General features: G+C 39.1%; 1 pseudogene; it reads left to right on the forward strand.

The window, feature by feature from the left end:
- Nucleotides 1-4,122: 4,122 nt before the first annotated feature.
- On the forward strand, nucleotides 4,123-5,044 carry LOC121476163 (annotated as a pseudogene).
- Nucleotides 5,045-22,034: the final 16,990 nt, after the last annotated feature.

A 22,034-nucleotide genomic window follows, 5' to 3' on the forward strand; every position in this document is an offset into this window, starting at 1 on the left:
TAGAGGGAATAATTTAATAACTGCATTTAACTGTGTGGTTGCACAGACCAAACAAGAAAATTTTGCACAATCCCTATTGGACTAAAACTTCAGCTTTTCATTAAATATTTGTCTTACTCCTTTCAGATTAGTGGTTTTTTTATATATAAATTTATTTTTTATTGGTGTTCAATTTGCCAACATATAGTATAACACCCAGTGCTCATCCAGTCAAGTGCCCCCCTCAGTGCCCATCACCTAGTCACCCCATCCCCCACCCACCTCTCCTTCCACTACCCCTTGTTCATTTCCCAGAGTTAGGAGTCTCTCATGTTTTGTCACCCTCTCTGATTTTTCCCCCTCATTTTCTCTCCTTTCCCCTATAATCCTTTTCACTATTTTTATATTCCCTGTATGAGTGAAACCATATAATGATTGTCCTACTCTGATTGACTTAATTCACTCAGCGTAATACTCTCCAGTTCCATCCATGTCGAAGCAAATGGTGGGTATTTGTCGTTTCTAATGGCTGAGTAATATTTCATTGTATACATAGACCACATCTTCTTTATCCATTCATCTTTCGATGGACACCGAGGCTCCTTCCACAGTTTGGCTATTGTGGACATTGCTGCTATAAATATCAGGTGCAGGTGTCCTGGCATTTCATTGCATCAGATTAGTGTTAGAAGCAAGTTTGGGGAACTTGAAGACACTAAGTCTAAGGCATAGCCCTCCACTAGTAGCAACATTTCAGTAGCCCTCCAGTTGTGTCAATACAACCTAGATGAATATTTAGGCAGATGGATATCACAATAGTATTAGTCACCAAAACTGCATTCTATTCATTGCCTTACTGTCAACTTGTATGAGAGCTTGCCAAACTCTAAAGTGAACAATATCCAAACACTTGGCAGGAATTTTCCTTTAAGAAAAAAAAAAAAAAAAATATATATATATATATATAATTTATTATATAATTCAAAACTTCCTAGGCATTTCTTTCTAATTGTCTCCTAAACACCTCTTTTTAAGGGGAATAAATGTCATTAAAATGTTTACAGACAACCCAGAGATGGAAGTAGTTTGGACAAAATATAAGAAGTTGGATGTGGGGTTCAGTCCAGTAACTCCATTCTGAAGGCAATGAAAGTTCAAGAAGTAACAGCAGCCTGGAAAAAACTGAGGGTGGATTATAGTGACCTGAGTTTGAAATTGTAGGAGACATGAATTGTAGAAAATAAATAGTTAAGAAAAAAGGAAACATGAGCTTTTAAAAATTCTTCACCACGGCAACAGAATTATTGTGACAAACTAATTGAAGATGTATATAAAGATAAGAATGAAGGTACTAAGAAATGGCCTAAATAGTCCAGATCTAAGGGACATTACCAAATTTCCCATGACAAAGATTGATGAAGAGGTCTGCAATTAACTCTAGTGTATTACTGAATAAATTAGTACATTAACTCATTTTACAAAAGGCAGATGATCAGTTTTCAAAAAAATCAATTTTTCCTGAACATAAGCTCTAACAGGTTATATTTTTAAAATTGTATTGAGGTTTTGATGGAGAATTTTATTCAACATGGTGTGGTGAGCTGAATCAGGTATGTCAATTTCTACTCTATTGCCAAACATGTACTAATAAATAAAATATAAAGATAATAAAAAGATAGTGCCATGTTCCTTAGATAGCCAAATAGATAGAAAATACATGATAGATGATGATGATAGATGATAGATAGATAGATAGATAGATAGATAGATAGATAAATAGATAGATAGATGATAGATAATAGATAGATGATAGATGATGGTAGATAGGTAGATAGATGATAGATAGATAGATAGATAGATAGATAGATAGATAGATAGATAGATGTTAGATAGATATAAGATATCACATAAAAAAATTTGCTGAAGTTGAAACCACAAGCCCATGTGGATCCTGGTTTAGAGGCATATTGGGGGTTGGCAACTCAGCACTGCACGGGATTCAACATAATAGTGCTCCATACTTAACAAGGGGCCAATCTAAGATACCACACTTGGGAGATGAAATTATTAATCCACATGGAGAGTGAAAATAGGTGTTTTGTCACAGCCCAAGTCTACTCCCCATAACAAGCCATGTCTTGAGATAGTTGGGGGATAGGGAATGGGAATGGCAAACTATACTCAGCTCTTATTTGAAACAATACCCTTTAACCATATTGAAAAAAAAAAAAAAAGACAGTACAGCTGACAAACTTCAGGAAGTAAGTGTCAATTGCTACATCTAATCATGGGCATGAACAAAATAAATCATCAAACCAACAAGGAAATTTTCACTCAAGGTGAGATTACAAGTAAAATTCTAAAACCTATGTGAAGACATAAATCTTCTTTATCAGTGTTCTGATAAAGAAACTGTATGATCTCAATAACAACACTCATTGATGAAAAAAGAAAAACTAAAGCACTTTAAGAGGAGTTTTGAAGCAGGTATGCTTAAGATCCTCAAAACTTGAAGGCAACATAAGAAAATAAAATCAATGAAAAATTATGGGGGTAAGGTAGATATAAATTGAAAACAAAAACATAAATTGTAAAAGAAAAATAAAGTAATTGAAACAAAACTCTAGTTGGAATACATTTGAGGCCAGACACCAAAGAAAATAGAATTAGTAAGTAAGAAAGTAGTATTAAAGATGCATCAAAATGCAACAAAAACAAATGAAGAGTTTGAAGATACGAAGCAATCTAACTAGGAAGTTAGATTGAGAAGGTTCAATATGCAATGATATATATTGCTTGATATATATTGCAATGATATATATTGTTTATATATCAACAAAGATATAAGATCATATATAAGATCAACATTGCTTATATATAAGCAATATATCAATGTTGAAAGTTATAATGGCAGAAGGTATACAAAATTGAAAAAATACATGACTTTTTAGGTTGAAAATACTAAATTACTAGCAAAATAAGTTAATTGTAAATCTCCACCTGTGTACTGCATGTTGCACTGCAGAACATCAGTGACAAAAAGAACAGCCTAAAGACTAGAGGAGGAAGGGCACATGAGTGGTACAGTTGGTTAAGCATCTGCCTTCAGCTCAAGTCCTGGGATTGAGCCCTTCCTTGGGCTTCATGCTCAGTGCTGCATCTACTTCTCCCTGAATCCTCCCCACACACTCATTCTCTCTCTTTCTCTGTCTCTCAAGTGAAGAAAAAAGACTAGAAGAGATGAAATTCCTAAATAAAAGAAATGAAAGATCATGTGCCAGCAAGAAACAGAAGCACATGAGGAAGTCAACTGAGGAGTGTTTGCTGAGGGATTTCTTTACAGAAGTGTATACACAGTTAGGGGGCAAAAGAAGATGAGGAGGCACTCAGACATATATGGTAGGAAGGGAAGATAAAAAAATAGAATGACCAGCAGAGACAGGCTTATCACAGGCTTCCACAACAAAAATCTGCAGTATTCTACATGACCAGTAATCATCACAAAAAAATAGAAAAATAAGAGAGAATAAATGATCCTATAAATAATTGCAACAATTGCATAAGGATTCTAATTTTTTTTTTTTTTTTACAAAAGATGTAAAATCTTTCTGGAGAAAATGACCAAATATGTCTGAGAGACATAAGAGAAGACTTGAAGAAAGGAAAAAAAAATCCATGTCTACATTAGAAGACATTGTGTAAAGACATATTACTTTGTCTCTGAATTTTATGTAAAGTAATTAAAATGTTAACAGTATTTAAGTTATAATGTTTATATTTAAAAGTGAAAGTATCAAATTCTCAAATGGGAAAAGAAGCAGCTATAAAATTATCTTAATTTATCAATCAGTCCTTGTATAGAACTTATACCTGTTATAACCTAATATCTCTTAGTAAGATTCAATTTTGATATAAATTTGTTTTCCTTTTCTCTCAGTTTTTGTTTTCAGTTGGATATTGATGACTACTCTTCCTATCTTTCTCCATTAAGGTTTATATCTAAGAATTACGTGCATATCACTTAGACTCACAAGATCTCAATGATTGCAATAGGCAGAGTCAGGTGTCTGAACTAGTATATTTGCAGCACTGCAGGAAGCCTCTCCCCAGCCTCTTCCATCTTGATTCTCTCATTTACCTGGCATGTCCACCTTCAACACCCCTGAAATTAAAATCTCTACCTTCTTCTTGTTTCGGATCCCAGGGGTGGAGCATGCCAACATTTGGGTCTCCATCATCATTTGCTTCATGTACCTCGTTGCCATCCTGGGGAACTGTACCATTCTGTTTTTCATAAAATCAGTCATCTCTGCATGCATCCATGAATTACTTTCTTTCTATGTTGGCTCTCTCTGACCTAGGACTGTCCCTCTCTTCTCTTGCTACCATCCTAAGGATAATCTTGTTCAATGCTCCCAAGAATTTCTTCTGATGCTTGCTTTGCCCAAGTATTCACAGACTCTCAGCTATGGAGTAATCAATTCTTCTCATCATGCCCTTCAATTGCTTTATTGCCATCTGCCACCCTCTGAGATACACCTCTGACCAGTGCCAGAGTCACAGCATTGCTTTTTCTTTCAAAAATGCTTTGTTGATTCTCCCTTTCCCTTTCACTCTAAAACATCTAAGACACTCTAAGAAGGACCTCCTTTCCCATTCCTATTGCCTCCATCAGGGCATCATAAAGTTGGCCTGCTCTGACAACAAGTTCAATGTCATCTATGGCTTATTTGTGGCTGTCACAGGCATCCTAGACTTAACATTTATTTTCGTGTCCTACATTATGATACTGAAAGTAGGATTGAGCACAGCAACACAGAAGCAAAGGCTCAAAGTCCTCGACACCTGTGTTTCTCACATCTGTGCTGTGCTCATCTTCTATGTGCCCATATTCTCTCTAGCTGTTATCTACTGGTTTGCCAAACACAGTTCCCCAGTCATCAAGATCCTCATGGCTGATGTTTTCCTGTTGGTACCTCCATTGATGAACCCCATTGTATACTGTGTGAAAAGCCAACAGATAAAAAGTACGGTTTTAAGGAAGCTGTGTCAGAAACACAGCTAACAGGAATGTTTAATCACATTGAAAACCCAGTCAGCAAATGACAGAGCAAGAAGAACAAATCATTAAGGAATCAGACCATATATTAATTGCTTTACAATATCATCTTTCAACACGTTTATTAAGATTAAAGAATCAGCCTTGCAAATATGTTGGTTTAGGATTTAGGATTAGGGCTCATATGTAAACATACATCTATTCTAAGTTTCCATTTTCACCCAGCTTGCTTTAACCAGCCTTATGAGCACAGCATATGCTTGCCATTAACATTATACTTAAACTAATACTCGATACATTCATTTCAGAATTAACAGGATACATTTATATGCATAGTGATCAGAAGTGACAGAGGATTGCCTCTTCATTTAAAATAGCCCTCTTTAACTCATAATTTCCACTTTATGAAATATGCTTATGCTCTAATTTCTCTGTGTCTCCTGTGAATAAATAAATACAATTTTTTAAAAAAAGACTAATTTTCATTGATGCCTGGGTGGCTCAGGGATTGAGCACCTGCCTTAGGCTCAGGGTGTGATCCTGGAGTTCCAGGATTGAGTCCCACATCGGGCTCCCCGCATGGAGCCTGCTTCTCCCTCTGCCTGTGTCTCTGCCTCTCTCTCTGTGTCTGTCATGAATAAATAAATAACATCTTTAAAAAGAAAAAAGACTAATTTTTTTAAAAAAGATAAAATTATAGCTCTTGTAAAGACATAAATGAATATCCATTAAAAATTTAATTTAATTCTTTTTTTTTTTTTGTAGGCTCCACACCCAGCGTGGAGCCCAAAGTAAGGCTTGAACTCATGATCCTGAGATCAAGACCTGAACTAAGATCAGAAGTCAGATTCTCAACTGAATGACTCACCCAGGTACCCCAGATTTAATTCTCTTTTAATGAAAGTACCAGGCAAATGATACAACCAGTTCAAACAGTCCCCCATATAAAAATTACATTTATAGATAGGAATATTGACATTAATTTGCAAATGAGTACAAATAGTTTCTTCCACTTTGTGAGACACATGTCTATTGATCTTCTACCAGACAGTATTTATTTGTGGGTCTACCTACATGAAATACTTTGGTTGCTGTTGGTATTTATCTACAACTTGCAGAGTTGGAAAATAGCTCAAAGGCATTGAAAACACCTAAGTCCACATAATCAGAATCAGATAACCCATAAGAAAGTGCTCTAGACAATGTAGCTTTCCACTGAAGCGCTATAATCTCCCCATTTAAAATAAAGTATAATTTCAAAGTGAGATTATTCTTGATCACAAAATAAGGCTTTCATTTGATTTTATCCCACTATTTACACAGATGCAGAAAGAATGGTAACATACCAAATAGGCCTTCTTAAGTTTGCAGTGCTGGAGATTTCTACATAGAATCATACTGGATGTTCCTTAGTTTTATGTATATGGCCGGTCGATGCTGGGCCAGCCCAATTCCCCCAGTTTCTGCCCACACTTGGAGAAATTCCCACAGCCAACGGTCAATGTCAGTCATTGGCGTTGAGGGCATTTGGTGGAGACGATACTCGTCTTCTAAACTCAGAACAAGCACCTGAATCGGGTGCCCCTTCTTGTTTCAGGACTTTTGCCCCTTCGAGGTGGAATCAAATTTGTGCCCCCATCTTGGTGAGCAAATCCCAACCTAACAATGGGTAGGGACACTCAGGGATGACCATGAAGGAGTGGGATACCCGGCCTGTGCGGAGATCCACAGTTCTTCGGGGTTGTCCATGAGTATTGTTTGGTGCTCGTGGCCCCTTGTACCCATGAAGTTTTGTTTGCCAATTTTCCATGGGGTTGTAATAAAACTGAATGTCGTGCCCCAATGGCCACTAGGAATTCAACAGGTTGCCCCTCCACTTTAAGAGTTACCCTGGGCTCGGGGAGGGGTGCCAAACCCTGACTCCCCTAATCGTCCAGGTCCTCCATTTCTAAGGGGCAGGGGCCTTAGATCTTTTGTTAGGGCAGCTTTTCTCCCAATGGCCCTCCTCTTTGCAATAGGCACATTGGTTTTTGTTCATCTTAGGGTGCTCCCAAGGGGGACCAGGGCCATCCTCCTTACCTGTCTCTGAAGCCAGCTTCTTGAGGTGCCTTCGTCTTTCCTGTGGGTCGTCCATGGTTGTGGCCAGCAGGATCTTGGCCAGATTTCGGGTCTGCCAGTCACTTAGTTTGGTTTGTTGTTCTTCCGGACTGTCTCTATTATTATAGACTCGTTCTGCCACTATCACTAAGTCCTGCAAGCTCTTCTCTCTCAGTCTCTCTAATCTTTGTAATTTCTTTTTAATATCCGGAGTGGCCTGGTTAACAAAAGCCATGATAATTGCGGCCTTTGTTTCCCGGGCTTCTGGGTTCATCGGGGTGTACTGTCTAAAAGCCTCTATGACTCTCTCTAAGAAGGCTGCTGGACTCTCATCCTTACCCTGCCTCATATCATAGACTTGGCCAGATTGGTAGGCTTGCACGCCGCAGCCTGGAGACCTGCCATTAGAGTCTGGCGGTAGATCAGCTGAGTTGTAGTCCCAGGTGGGGCGGGATAAAGGGAAGGCAGCATTTATGAGGTCTGGGTTTTGAGTCGCTGTCTGTCCTCTCCCAGGACAGACTTCCGGGCTTCCACCTGATTTCGTTCTCTTTCTTCGGTGGTGGTGAAGAGAACCTGCAAGAGCTGTTGGCAGTCATCCCAAGTAGGCTGGTGGGTAAAAAGCCCGATTAGATCTCTCAGATTATCAGAGAACTTTGCATTTTGGGTTTTCCAATAATATAAATCACTTGTGGAGAATGGCCAATATAACATTAGCTGTTCGCTGGTCTCATTGGGGGGCCCCATGGTGCAGAGAGGAAGGGTGGTGGAGCCCGCCACCCCATATTCGGAGGTGGGGCCATCCGGTGGGTCCAACTGCGTGTCCCCGCTGCTGGCCCACGCACAGGGACTCCCTCGTCAGGGAGGGGTGGCGCCCCTTTTGCAGCCCCCGGTTGACTCCAATGGAGGGGCGGAAGCGGGGAGGGATGCCCAGTAGGGTGGCAGGAGAATCAGGTCCTTCGGAGAGGAATCCTGGAAAACCGGATGAAGGGGTGCTTCGGGCATAGAGTCCATCTCCTTTTTGGCTTTCTGCAGGGCTAGATTCTCCGTGGGTCCTGCTTTGGGGGGTAAAAATGGTTTTAGCCAAGGAGGAGGATTCTCCATCATGTCCTGCCAGATCAGGATGTAGGGAACCTGGTCAGAGTGGCCGTCCAGTTTGTCCGTGAGGATCACGGTCTTAACCTGTAAGATAATAGGTAGGTGAAAAGTTCCTTCCTGGGGCCATCCTACATCAAAAGTTGGCCATTCTGATATACAATAAATTTGGAACCTCTTTCTCCATATGTCTATGCTCAGAATACGAGCTCTTTTCCTAATACCCGAGAATTGAGAGAACATAAGAGATAGGGGAGTGGCTTCTGTCTCCCCCGTTATGTCCCCAATCCACACCAAGATACAGGCAGTAAAGACAATTAACAAGGACACAACAACACAGACAAATGCACACTTAGCAAGGACATGGTAACACAGACAAACGTGCCAACAGTTAACAAGAACACGGTAACAGACAAACTTCCGAGTGGGCAAGGAGACAAAACAGAAAGTAACCTGAAGGGCTGGCAGCCGGCCCTCCTTACAGATGAGGACCCCATCCTCCAGGCAGGGGCAAGGGACCTCTCCTCAAGACCCCTGGTGGACGGCCCACCAGCGCGTCCACCTAAGCCAATGCCGACCCAATACAGATTGGAATTCCTACAGGTACACTACAGTTTAGAGCTCTCAGAAAATATGCGCGCAAAAGGTGGAAAAAGTTGAGTGCACTCACCACGCGTGAAACCCTCCGGATGGGGTCCTGGAGGTTTCTTGGATCCCGGAGGAGCCCCCAAATGTTGTGCCCAAGATCGCGAATCCGAGAAACCACCAAGGAGCCGACACCGATGCAATCACACGAGGGTTTATTACAAGCTCGAGTCTGGGTCCATGTATACCCGACCCAGCGGAGCAGGGACTTGGAGCCCGACACTAAGAGGCTTAGCAACTTTATAGGGGCCAGTGGCCAACGGGATACGCAGAAAGTTGCACAGTCATGCTGGTCCGCTGAGCCGGATTTCCGATTACAGTGTGTCCTGGTCTTTGAGTAGGGCGGGGCAGTGCCCTAAGTAATAAGCAGCTCAGCGCAAGGCGGGTGCAGCCCAAAATAGAGTCAGTCCTGCTCTGCTTGTCCAGGGGTAGGGGATTTTGTTCAATTTCCTGGGTCCCACAGGGGGAGGGGCCCCGTAAGGAGCCGGGCTGAGGCCGGGGCGAGTGTCCCCAGGACAGGAGAGCCCCGTCCTGGAGAAGCAGGAGCTTCACCAATCTTCCCGGGCGGAAAGGCCAGGGCAGGGAGTTGGAGCAGGACCCCAGGAGGGCGGGGATGCCCTCAGGCTCCCTGGGACACTAACAGGCACCTGCGCCCTGGAGAGTGCACCGAGCTCCCTAAGGGCTGCAGCGCGCACGGTGGGACCCGGAGCAGCTCGGAGGGGCTCGGGCGGCGGCTCCGCGGAGAGGTGGCTGCGCCCAGGGGAGAGCGAATCCAACAGCACAGGCCCCGGAGCACAGGGCGTAGGGGACGCAGCCCAGGATCCGGCCTCCCCCCGGGACAGGCAGAGGCCGGGAGGGCCCAGGACAGCAAGGACGCTCCTGCCCCATCTGAGCAGATCAGCGGCCCCACCCCGGAGCCTCCAAGCCCTGCAGACGGAGAGCCCTGGAGTTACGGCGGGGGCTGAATCCAGGGCTCCAGAGCTGGCCCCGCCACTGCAGTTGTTCCTCCCGGGGCCTCACGGGGTAAACAACCCCCACTGAGTCCTGCACCAGGCAGGGGGGCAGAGCAGCTCCCCCAAGTGCTAACACCTGAAAATCAGCACAACAGGCCCCTCCCCCAGAAGACCACCTAGACAGACAAGTTCCAGGGGGAAGTCAAGGTACTTAAAGTATACAGAATCAGAAGATACATCCCCATATTTTTGTTTGTTTGTTTTGTGTGTGTGTGTGTGTTTTTTTTTTTTTTTTTTTGCTTTTTGGTTTCTGTTTGCTTCCCCCACCCTTTTTTTCTTTCTTTCTTTTTCTTTCTCTTTTCTTCTCTTTTTTCCTTTTTTTCTTCCTTTTTTCTTTTTCTCTTTTCTTTCCTTCTTTCTCTCCTCTCTTTTTCTCCTTTTCCCAATACAACTTGTTTTGGGCCACTCTGCACTGAGCAAAATGACTAGAAGGAAAAACTCACCTCAAAAGAAAGAATCAAACAGTCCTCTCCCCCACAGAGTTACAAAATCTGGATTACAATTCAATGTCAGAAAGCCAATTCAGAAGCACTATTTTACAGCTACTGGTGGCTCTAGAAAAAAGCATAAAGGACTCAAGAGGCATCATGACTGCAGAATTTAGATCTAATCAGGCAGAAATTAAAAATCAATTGAATGAGATGCAATCCAAACTAGAAGTCCTAACGACGAGGCTTAACGAGGTGGAAGAATGAGTGAGTGACATAGAATGCAAATTGATGGCAAAGAGGGAAACTGAGGAAAAAAGAGACAAACAATTAAAAGACCATGAAGACAGATTAAGGGAAATAAACAACAGCCTGAGGAACAAAAACCTACACCAATCTTCCCGGGAGGAAAGGTGCCCGCAGGGAGTTGGAGCAGGACCCCAGGAGGGCGGGGATGCCCTCAGGCTCCCTGGGACACTAACAGACACCTGCGCCCTGGGGAGAGAGCGCCGAGCTCCCTAAAGTTCTGCAGCCCGCACGGCTAGACCCGGGAGCAGCTCGGAGGGGCTCAGGCAGCAAGAGACAAGAAATCCCTGACTTCTATGGGGAGGAATATCAGGGTAACAGCAGACCTCTCCACAGAGACCTGGCAGGCCAGAAAGGGCTGGTAGGATATATTCAGGGTCCTAAATGAGAAGAACATGCAGCCAAGAATACTTTATCCAGCAAGGCTCTCATTCAGAATAGAAGGAGAGATAAAGAGCTTCCAAGACAGGCAGGAACTGAAAGAATATGTGACCTCCAAACCAGCTCTGCGAGAAATTTTAAGGGGGACTCTTAAAATTCCCCTTTAAGAAGGAGTTCAGTGGAACAATAACAAAAACAAGGACTGAATAGATATCATGATGACACTAAACTCATATCTTTCAATAGTAACTCTGAACATGAACGGACTTAATGACCCCATCAAAAGGTGCAGGGTTTCAGACTGGATAAAAAAGCAGGACATATCTATTTGCTGTCTACACGAGACTCATTTTAGACAAAAGGACACCTACAACCTGAAAATAAAAGGTTGGAGAACCATTTACCATTCAAATAGTCTCAAAAGAAAGCAGGGGTAGCCATCCTTATATCAGATAAACTAAAATTTACCCTGAAGACTGTAGTGAGAGATGAAAAGGGACACTATATCATACTTAAAGGATTTATCCAACAAGAGGACTTAACAATCCTCAATATATATGCCCCAAATGTGGGAGCTCCCAAATATTAAATCAACTAATAACCAAAGTGAAGAAGTACTTAGATAATAATACACTTATACTTGGTGACTTCAATCTAGCTCTTTCTACACTAGATAGGTCTTCTAAGCACAACATCTCCAAAGAAACAAGAGCTTTAAATGATACACTGGACCAGATGGATTTCACAGATATCAACAGAACTTTACATCCAAGTTCAACTGAATACACATTCTTCTCAAATGCACATGGAACTTTCTCCAGAATAGACCACATACTGGGTCACAAATTGGGTCTGAACCAATACCAAAAGAGTGGGACTGTCCCTTGCATATTCTCAGACCATAAGGCCTTGAAATTAGAACTAAATCACAACAAGAAGTTTGGAAGGACCTCAAACACGTGGAGGTTAAGGACCATCCTGCTAAAAGATGAAAGGGTCAACCAGGGAATTAAGGAAGAATTAAAAAGATTCATGGAAACTAGTGAGAATGAAGATACAACCGTTCAAAATCTTTAGGATGCAGCAAAAGCAGTCCTTAGGGGGAAATACATCGCAATACAAGCATCCATTCAAAAACTGGAAAGAACTCAAATACAAAAGCTAACCTTACACCTAAAGGAACTAGAGAAAAAACAGCAAATAGATCCTACAACAGGCAGAAGAAGAGAGTTAATAAAGATTTGAGCAGAACTCAATGAAATCGAGACCAGAAGAACTGTGGAACAGATCAACAAAACCAGGAGTTTGTTTTTTGAAAGAATTAATAAGATAGATAAACAATTAGCCAGCCTTATTAAAAAGAAGAGAGAGAAGACTCAAGTTAATAAAATCATGAATGAGAAAGGAGAGATCATTACCAACACCAAGGAAATACGAACGATTTTAAAAACATATTATGAACAGCTCTACGCCGATAAATTAGGCAATCTAGAAGAAATGGATGCATCCCTGGAAAGCCACAAACTACCAAAACTGGAACAGGAAGAAATAGAAAAACTGAACAGGCCAATAACCAGGGAGGAAATTGAAGCAGTCATAAAAAACCTCCCAAGATACAAAAGTCCAGGGCCAGATGGCTTCCCAGGGGAATTCTATCAAACATGTAAAGAAGAAACCATACCTATTCTACTAAAGCTGTTTGGAAAGATAGAAAGAGATGGAGTACTTCCAAATTCGTTCTATGAGGCCAGCATCACCTTAATTCCGAAACCAGAGAAAGACCCCAGCAGAAAGGAGAATTACAGACCAATATCCCTGATGAACGAGTTGCAAAAATTCTCAACAAGATACTAGCCAATAGGATCCAACAGTACATTAAGAAAATTATTCTACATGACCAAGTAGGATTTTTCTCCGGGACACAAGGCTGGTTCAACACTCGTAAAACAATCAATGTGATTCATCATATCAACAAGAGAAAAACCAAGATGCAGAGAAAGCATTTGACAAAATACAGCATCCATTCCTGATCAAAACTCTTCAGAGTGTAGGGATAGAGGGAACATTCCTCAACATCTTAAAAGCCATCTACGAAAAGCCCACAGCAAATATAATTCTCAATGGGGAAGCACTGGGAGCCTTTCCCCTAAGATCAGGAAGAAGACAGGGATGTTGACTCTAACCACTGCTATTCAACATAGTACTGGATGTCCTAGCCTCAGAAATCAGACAACAAAAAAGACATTAAAGGCATTCAAATTTGCTAAGAAGAAGTCAAACTCTCCCTCTTCGCCGATGACATGATACTCCACATAGAAAACCCAAAAGTCTCCACCCCAAGATTACTAGAACTCATACAGCAATTTGGCAGTGTGACAGGATACAAAATCAATGCCCAGAAGTCAGTGGAGTTTCTATACACTAACAATGAGGCTGAAGAAAGAGAATTTAAGGAGTCAATCCCATTTACAATTGCACCCAAAAGCATAAGATACCTCGGAATAAACCTAACCAAAGAGGTAAAGGATCTATACCCTAAAAACTATAGAACACTTCTGAAAGAAATTGAGGAAGACACAAAGAGATGGAAAAATATTCCATGCTCATGGATTAGAAGAATTAATATTGTGAAAAATTCAATGTTACCCAGGGCAATTTACATGTTTAATGCAATCCCTATCAAAATACCATGGACTTTCTTCAGAGAGTTAGAAAAAAAATTATTTTAAGATTTGTGTGAAATCAGAAAAGATCCTGAATAGCCAGGGGAATTAAAAAAAAAAAAAACATAGCTGGGGGCATCACAATGCCAGATTTCAGGTTGTACTACAAAGCTGTGGTCATCAAGACAGTGTGGTACTGGCACAAAAACAGACACATAGATCAATGGAACAGAATAGAGAACCCAGAAGTGGACCCTGAACTTTATGGTCAACTAATATTCGATAAAGGAAGAAAGACTATTCATTGGAAGAAAGACAGTCTCCTCAATAAATGGTGCTGGAGAAATTGGACATCTACATGCAGAAGAATGAAACTAGACCACTCTCTTTCACCATACACAAAGATAAACTCAAAATGGATGAAAGATCTAAATGTGAGACAAGATTCCATCAAAATCCTAGAGGAGAACACAGGCAACACCCTTTTTGAACTCGGCCACAGTAACTTCTTGCAAGATACATCCATGAAGGCAAAAGAAACAAAAGCAAAAATGAACTATTGGGACTTCATCAAGATAAGAAGCTTTTGCACAGCAAAGGATACAGTCAACAAAACTCAAAGAACCTACAGAATAGGAGAAGATATTTGCAAATGACCTTTCAGATAAAGGGCTAGTTTCCAAGATCTATAAAGAACTTATTAAACTCAACACCAAAGAAACAAACAATCCAATCATGAAATGGGCAAAAGACATGAAGAGAATCTCACAGAGGAAGACATAGACATGGCCAACATGCACATGAGAAAATGCTCTGCATCACTTGCCATCAGGAAATGCAAATCAAAACCACAAGGAGATACCACCTCATACCAGTGAGAATGGGGAAATTAACAAGGCAGGAAACCACGAATGTTGGAGAGGATGTGGAGAAAAGGGAACCCTCTTGCACTGTTGGTGGGAATGTGAACTGGTGCAGCCACTCTGGAAAATTGTGTGGAGGTTCCTCAAAGAGTAAACAACAACAATCCCAATCATGAAATGGGCAAATGACATGAAGAGAATCTCACAGGGGAAGACATAGATATGGCCAACATGCACATGAAACGACAAATACCCACCATTTGCTTCAACGTGGATGGAACTGGAGGGTATTATGCTGAGTGAATTAAGTCAATCTGAGAAGGACAGTGTATGTTCTCATTCATTTGGGGAATATAAATAATAGTGAAAGGGAATATAAGGGAAGGAAGAAGAAATGTGTGAGAAATATCAGAAAGGGAGACAGAACATAAAGCCCCCAACTCTGGAAAACGAACTAGGGATGGTGGAAGGGGAGGAGGGCAGATGATGGGGTGAATGGGTGACGGGCACTGAGGGGGGCACTTGACGGAATGAGCACTGGGTGTTATTCTGTATGTTGGTAAATTGAACACCAATAAAAAATAAATTTATTATAAAAAAATAAAAAAAATAAAGATTCCCCTGTCCTATAGGTCTATGAGATATATTTGGAGATACAAGATTCACATACATAAAATGTTTTAAATTAAATGTAAAAAATAGATATGCAAATATTTCATTTATTTATATTTTCAATTGTTTGCAATAGACTCCATATACTACCTCCTTTAAATGTATATTGGGTTAGTTATCTTCATCCAAATCTGTATAACATTTTCTATTTACTACCGCTCTGATCCTAAGAAACAGTATTTTTTTTATTATCCTGAAGCAATGTGCAATGACTTAAGAAGCAAAATTTCACTTTTCTATTTGTCAGTACCTAGCAAAGTAATTGGAACTTTATGTGTTTATTCAAGTTTTCATTATTATGATCATATTTTCTATTTCACAAAACCCTACTATGGGATTTCAATGATTTTTTTGTCCTGGATTGTTCTCGTACAAATATATATGTTAGAAAAATGCACACATTTTCCAACAAAAGACGGAGCTATTTTTAGCCTTAGAAATAACTAATAAGAGCTGCATGATAAATCATTAAAACGCGAGTGTAGATGTTTTTTATGTCTATCAGTGGTCTTATTTGGAAGTGTACTTTTACCATTTAAGACAGTAAAATGGTTCTAAGTGTTTATGTAGGATGTGCATGCTTGTTTTAGAGGTTCTAGGAAGAGCATGCTGCTCCCTGATATCTCGAGAATACTGAGCCTTACAGGGACTAAATCCACACTTTCCTTAATGAAACAGATACAGATCAATTACTATTCTGTTAATATACAGAAAAACAAATTCACATACATACACACAAATACATGTAAGTATTTACATACAGGGATATTTGCATGTGTGGTTGTAAAACAAAAACAAGTGTAATATGATTAGGTTACATGTGAATATGTGCATTTCATAACTGTGCTTTCCTGGGGAAAAAAACATCGACACTGCTGTACTTTTCCATTTCTATTATATTTTATTCACAACCTATTTTGTTTGATTTTATTTAAATTCAAGTTAGTCAACATATTATGTAGTATTAATTTGGGGATAGAATTTAGTGATTCATCAGTTGTGTATAATACTCATGCTCATTACATCATCCACCCTCCTTAATGCCCATCACCTGGTTACTTTATCCTCCCATCCACTGTTCCCTCCAGCAACCCTTAGTTTGTTCTGTATAGTTAAGAAACTCTTATGGTTTGTCTCCCTCTCTGTTTTTATCACATTTTACTTTCCTTCACTTCCTCAATGTTCATCAGTTTTATTTCTTAAGTTCCACATATGAGTGAAATCATATGATATCTGTGTTTCACTAACTGACTTATTTCACTTAGCATAATAGACTCAAGTTCTGCCCATGTCATTGTAAATGGCAAAATTTCATTCTTTTTGATGGCTGAGTAATATTCACACAACACACACATATACATATATATACACACACATATATATGTGTGTATGTGTATATATATAAATATACCACATCTAACAGCACATGAAAAAATGCTCAACATTACTCAGCATCAGGGAAATACAAATCAAAACCACAAAGATACCACCTCACACCAGTCAATGACTAAAATTAACAATTCAGGAGACAAAACATGCAGGTGAGGATGTGGAAAAAGGGGGAACATCTTACATGTTAGCAAGAATGAAAACTGGTATGGTCACTGTGGAAAGTAGCATGGAGTTTCCTCAAAAGGTTAAAAATAGGGCAGCCCAGGTGGCTCAGTGGTTTAGTGCCACCTTCAGTGCAGGGCCTGATCCTTGGAGACCCAGGATCGAGTCCCACATCAGGCTCCCTGAAAGGAAGCCTCTGTGTTTCTCTGTGTTTCTCATGAATAAATAAATAAAATCTTAAAAAAAAAAAAAAAGGTTAAAAACAGAAATACCCTATGACCCAGAGATTGCACTATTTGGTATTTATCCAAAAAATACAAAAATAGTGATTTGAAGGGGCACATGCAAGTCAATGTTTATAGCAGCAATATCCACAATAGCCAAACTATGGAAGGAACCCAGATGTCCACTGATGGATAAAGAAGATGTGGTATACATCTGCAAACTATTTTTAATAAACTTTAAATATATAACAACTATTCTTGATTTTAATCAGCTTTGAAGATATGAGTGTTTGAGAGTAAAGCCAAAGAATCAATTAAAGTGTGTCTGGAGATCCCCACTTCTGAGGGGTCAGTTATTCTACAAATTAATTAACTGGTACAGAAAAGAAAATAAGAGCAATATAAATACATTTGGAAATGATTTAAAATATGGAGTAATCTGGGTATCACCATCTTGGATTTCAAGATGTTCTACAAAGCTATAGTAATCAAAACTGTATGGTACTGGCACAAAAACAGACATACAGATTAGTGGAATGGAAAAAGAAATAAACCCATGCTTATCAGTTAATACCATAAAGCAGGCAAGAATATACAATGAAAAAAAGAAAGTCTCTCCCACAAATGGATGCTGGGAAAACTGAGGAGTGACATGCATAAAATTGGGTCACTTTCTTACATCAGACACAAAAATGAACTCAAAGTGCATTAAGGATCTAAATGTAAGATGTGAAACAAAAAAAACTCCTAGAAGAAAACATGGGCCATAATTTCTTTGACATCAGTTGTAGAAACATTTTTCTTCATATGTCTTCTTGCAAGAGAAACAAAAGCAAAATTAAACTACTAGAACTTGTTCCAAAACAAAAAGCTTTTTGCACAGTAAAAGAAAATATCAATAAAACAAAATGGAAAATGTACTGAATGAGAGAAGATATTTGTAAATGATATATATTATAAGGGCTGAATAGACAAATTCTATAAAGAACTTATACAGGGAAACCTGGGTAGCTCGGTGATTTAACGTCTGTCTTTGCCCCAGGGAGTGATCCTGGGGTCCTGGGATCCAGTCCCACATTGGACTCCCTGCTGGAGTCTGCTTCTCCCTCTCCCTGTGTCCCTGCCTCTCGCTTTCTGTGTCTCTCATGAATAAATAAATAAAATCTTAAAAAAAAGAACCTATACAACACAACACCTAGAAAACAAATAAGACATTAAAATGGCCAAGGACCTGAAGAGATATTTTTCCAAAGGTGTACAAATGACCAGCAGATATGCAAAAAGATGCTCAACATTACTAATCATCAGGGAAATACAAATCAAAACCACCACCAGATGTCATCTTACATCCACCAGAATAGCTAAAATAAAAAAGACAAGTAATGACAAGTTTTCATGAGGATGTGGAGAAAAAGGAACCTTCATGCACTATTAGTGGGAATGCAAATTGATGCAGTCACTGTGGAAACCAGTACAGAGGTTCTCCAAAAATTAAAAGTAAACTACCATATGACCCAGTAATTCCACTGCTGGGTATTTACCCAAAGTAAACAAAAGCACCAATAAGAGATGAGTTTAATATCAATGACAAATTTAGTCATGGCAAATTCCTATGCCCCTACCTCAAACATTATGACTGCAATATGTAAAGTAAGGAGTTCTCTTTCTCAGAAAATTGCTGAAATTGACTGGAATAAACAAACAAAAAGGAATAAATGAAAATAAACCAAACAAACCTACTTGTCTACTAGAATTGCCAAAGACGGCAGAATGACATCAGTGGAAAATAATTATGTCAGGACCATTACTTAAGAAAAATGATAATGGATACATAAAAAATCAATTCACATAATGAGCTGTAGGGAATGTAGGGTAGTTCACAGAAAATACAAGCATCATTATACTAGTGATTACAAACCAATGTGCTTACTAATAATTGTGAATCATTACGGAAAAATAAAGTCATCTTTGGAGTGTTGTACTTAAGAATAGAGACAAGCATCCAGGTGTAAGTTATTGTAACTGATTGCACATATACATGACCCATGAAATCCCTCTTCCTGAATATAATGGAAGTTATACCTTTGTTTTCAACTCTTCTTTCCTAATAAATGAATTTACCCATATGTTTCCATTGAGGGATAGCTTAACCTGCTGTCCGTCTATTTGACATGCATATTTTTATTAACATTTGGTACACAGGGCCAAAAGGAATTTCAATATAATTCAATATAATATAATATAATGCTTCAAATCTATATGATCAAATGTTAATAATTATCATATATATGTATAATTCACCCAATTGTGTCATAATATTCTATATTTGAAATATTTAAATATTCTCTACATGCAAATAAAACTTTCAAAATGATATAAATGACACATACAGAAATAAAATAATGCCAGGTTGCACGGTAAAAATTCATATGAATAGATGTTACATTTATCAAAATCTGTCCTTTTACTCCATAGCAAGCATACCCAAATAGGAAAGAACTAAAGATAACAAAGTTAAAAATACTATAGGATTTAAGATGCCATTTTTTACAATGCAATTCATTCATTCATTCTTCGTTCAACAAACATTTCTAACCTACCACATGCCATTCAATGTGCTAGAGACTGAACATACCAAAATAATAATAATAGATATGATAATTGGCCTGTTGTAGCTTATTGATATTGTCATAGCACAAGTGGAATCAGTCTCCAAAGTTGGGCAATAAGCCAACAAATACATAACAAACACTACTATCACAATTGTGACATACACACACAATAATAATAAAAAACCCAGATATATCCTGCCATCTCTTTTATGAGGAGGAATTGGAAAGCACAGAGATAAAGCAAGACTTGATGGTAGAGAATTTCTGACAACATAGCTAAGGGAACTTATTTCCAAGGAGGATGAACACAATAGGACACGTGTCAAACAAAGAAACTACCATAAATTTAAGGAGAGATTATTACAGAGGGTTACGGTAATATTTGTTATACTTTCTCTTTTTGATCAACTCAATATTAGCTCCCACTCAAGACCATGTATTAATGGATATATATATATGTCTCAAGACCATTTCCTCTGAAATCCTTAATAAGTATTTTCTTTTCTTTGTTGCAAAGGTCAATGAATGTGAGGCTACATATTCCATATAATTCCCTAGAATTACAGGCAGTTTAGAATGAAGAAAAAACTATAGAATTCTACCACCCATTCAATCCACAACTCCATAAATATTGACTGACCATCCTCATTGCATGAAATATGTTCAGTTATCAGGCATCCAACAGACCTGAGTTCCTACCTTACCTCTCTTGCACAACCACTATTATGATCTTGGAGACACAATCTGATCTCCTTGAGAAACATTTTCTTCATCAGTAAAATGAAGATAACAAGTGTACTTGTCACTATTCAAAAGATTTAAGACTCAAAATCACTATCCATTAATAGAGGAAAGTCCATAGGTGAAACAATTTAAATTCTCAATAAGTGTTGGCTATTACTATGCAAGATGTGAGCGTGAAGAGACTAAAGGGACCAGATTTGGGGTTTATAAAATATTACATATAAAGGCTTAGTATGGAGATGGTCCCTAAGAAGAGGTCAGAATTGGAAAGGAGAAAATGAAGTCTATTGGAACAAATTAATTTTAATCAATCAAATCAGTTAAGGGCTCCTGATGTCTAGGAGTAAGTACCTGGAAGGATGGATCCAGGCTTCAGGAGTTAAGCCTAAGCTAAAAATGTGTATCATAGGGTGTTTGCCCTTCATTGTCTCCTTGAATGCACAGATTCAACTCACAGCATTTCTGTTTTGACTCTGTTTTGACAGAGCAGAGGAGTAATATCTGAGCCAAATACCCAACAGAAGTGTCAGAGACTTAGCACAGGTTTTACCATGTCTTTACCACCTCTGGTTATTAAGGAACTCTCTCCAACCAAAATGGTCCTTAATTCAAAGCCTAGATACCTATTTTATTTCTTTGGTATTAACCATTTCTGTGGATTTACTGCATCTGCACATGTTTATTTTTATTCTCAGAACAGATTAATCCTGGCTGCACTTCCCCCACCCCCAGGGTTCAATGCCCCCTTGGGATATTGAGACAAGCCTTTGTATATAAGGAGGCACCTTTGGTGACATACTTGTCATTCACTTCTGGGATCCTTCAAGTACTCTCAGAAGTACTCTCCAAAATGTCCACTCTATGGTGAGTGTCCACATAGCTCTCATTCTCTTCCTTGGCAATCAACCACATACAACTTCATTTGGGTGGGCAGAAGCCTTCAAAGGCCACATCTCTAGGAAAACTTTTCCTTTCAGAGACTTGCAAATGGATTATTTACCTTTTAGGGACTCAGTCTTCAACAGAATTCAGATTATCCTAAATTGTGATACTGATTACTTCATTATTATTAGTCTCAACACCACACAAGTGGTCACAAATTCCAGGCCAGGAGAGCATGAGACTTCATCTCTGCGGTGACTGTCCTTACAAATATTGACAGGATTTGAAAATAATGGGAATTTTTTAAAGGATATTTAAATAACCAACACTTTTCATTTGGCAGGGCATAGAACTAAGGGTAGTTTGCAAAATCATACACCTGTGGGAATTTGAAGAGGTAGGAAGAAATTGAGTTCTGAGACTCCTTTGCCTTCCTTCGTAGTGTCATTCTAGAAGTCATATATTCTACCCAACATCTTATCTAGGATATTAAAGCAAAAAATACTAGAGAATTCCATTAATATTTCACAGAGAAAATGAAATTATATTCAAACATGAATGCAAAATATATTTCTAGTTTCTCTATAGGAAAAACATGGCCAAGGAAATGTTTTGTATTTATTATGTAAGTAGATTTTAGTCTAAATTGACATCCACTTCTCACTATATGATAGCCATGTAAATACTTTGTTCTGCTGAAAAAGAGCTAACAAAGAGCCAAAATTTCAACAACTGCATTTTTTTCTACCAGATTTCCAGATATCCATATTTATCAACTCAAGAATATCTGTTTCATTGTGTAGAGCCCTCTAAATGCATC

Source organism: Vulpes lagopus, chromosome 15 (genome assembly GCF_018345385.1).
Source record: "Vulpes lagopus strain Blue_001 chromosome 15, ASM1834538v1, whole genome shotgun sequence".
NCBI lineage: Eukaryota > Metazoa > Chordata > Mammalia > Carnivora > Canidae > Vulpes > Vulpes lagopus.